Genomic DNA, 2,069 nt, shown 5'->3' on the forward strand with positions numbered 1-2,069 from the left:
ACGCTACCGCTCACACCCACACGTATACAGAGAGCGGCGTCAGGCGATGAAAGTGAGGCTGTTGATAGGTCCGGCCGGTGCGTTGCTCCCACCGCTCTGTCAGCTTATGGGTGAACGGAGTTTAGTCGCATCGGGAATGAGGCGGGGCGTTGTTTCTGTGAGAGCAGCCTCTCCTGCATGCGGTTCTTATATAGTAACAGTTTTATTTATTGTTTTCTTCGCTACGGTCTTTCTAATTCTAGTTCCTTGTAAATATTTTTAGGGGCGAAGCTCCTTGGGGTATAGCCTTTATCCGTCCGGCGTCCGTGCTTACATCGATTGCCATCCATCTGTCTTCTTAAAAAAAGAAAAAAGAATGCTTGCTCAGTCGACAGGATTCGAACCTGTACGGGGAGACCCCAATGGGTTTCTAGTCCATCGCCTTAACCGCTCGGCCGCGACTGCGGGACGAGTAGTGGGCTCTGAGGTGTGGTAGAGACCCGTTGCCCTGGGGCAGGGGGCACGAGCGCATCCGCAAGACGCGATCATGTTATGATGGCTGAACCATCTAGGTGGCTTTGTAACGTTCGATTTTGCACGTGCCACGTTTGAATGCAAGCATCTGAAGATGCGCGATAACAAAACCTCTAAAAAAATAAAAATTAAAAAAAAAATTATGCAGCTCGCGGCCGTAGCGTCCCATTACACATTCCTTTCATCTTTGCCTATCTTTGCCGTCTTTCATAGCTTCCGCGAGCACGTATGTTTCACTTTACGTGATAGCGAAGCCGATGCTACTCGCAAAAGCACGTCCTCCTGAAAGATGCTCGCACTGCACGAGCGCGCGTGCTTGACAGGGACGCTGAAAGCTCGCAGCTCGCTCTTGTAGCTTCTGCTACGCTGGCACTTAGATTAAAACGGAGTAGATAAAAACTCTAGTGGGGAAGCGTATTGACGCATGTTCGAAACCCGAACCAAATATTCTATTTTGCGCTCGCCTGGAGCGCTGCTCAAAACTTGAGAGCTACGGGCCTAGTAACTTAAGACCTAGGGATGTCGTGGATGAAACGTTGCATGTATACTTTGTCTCATCCCACGATGGACTAAAGGCCAAAGCCACGGGCCGCCAGGTCCAATCACGTTCTACGCTAAACTATGACATGCCTACCTTTGATTAGGGGTGGACGAATAATGCTCCGAACCCAAAAACGCTGCATCATTTCTATAGCTTCGAGGCTGCAAAGAGCCTGTACTTCGCGGCTTCTTTGCAAAGTAAAATTGTTGAGTCACTCGCTGCTATTCGATTCGAACCACTGTCCGCCATCCCCATCACTGATCCAAGACGCGGGCACTGATACGTGCATCAAAGCGCAATACGACGCAAGTTCTAAGTGGCTCGTGATTGGATCTGGCGGTCCGTAGCTTTTGCCCTTAGTCCATCGTAGGGCGTCTACCCGACCAGAGCTTCGCCTCAATCAACATCATTCACCACATGGACATGCGGTCATTTTTTTATAGTCCTTGGCAGAATAAGAACAGCTGGGCATGCTTTTCGAACGCCAAGCACGTGCCTGGCGTTCGTGCGACAACGTGCGCGAGAAGCCCGACGCATTGTCGAAGGTATACGAAGCTCGCGCGGGAGGCGGGACAAGTGAAGCCTCCTCTTTGCCTTTCTTTCCTTGCCCGTGACTATAGATCTTTCTAATGTTTACAGCATCACAGTCCAGCGTGCGATCTTCATAGGTCAGCACGTGCGTGTTCGTCTGTTCGGAAAGCGAGGAAAGCACGCGCCATACGCATGAACACTCAAGATGGCACCGGCCACACACTCTTTTTTGGAGAGGTTATATACCTTTCCCAAAAAGGGCTCCTGGCCGGTTCCATTAGCACTGTTCGTGCCTATGGCACGTGATTTACTCGCTTTCCGAAGCGTCGAACATGCGTGTGCTGGGCTGATGAGATCGTGCAGTGGGCCGAGGAATTGTAGATATTGGAATGGCGTATACAAGACCATTTTACTCTTTACAAACATGAACCGCCGCTTGCGTCCCCAGCGACTTGCGGTCGCACCGTCCTTGCAAGCATGTCGA

The sequence above is a fragment of the Ixodes scapularis genome, unplaced genomic scaffold, assembly GCF_016920785.2.
Source record: "Ixodes scapularis isolate PalLabHiFi unplaced genomic scaffold, ASM1692078v2 PGA_scaffold3__209_contigs__length_174095766, whole genome shotgun sequence".
NCBI lineage: Eukaryota > Metazoa > Arthropoda > Arachnida > Ixodida > Ixodidae > Ixodes > Ixodes scapularis.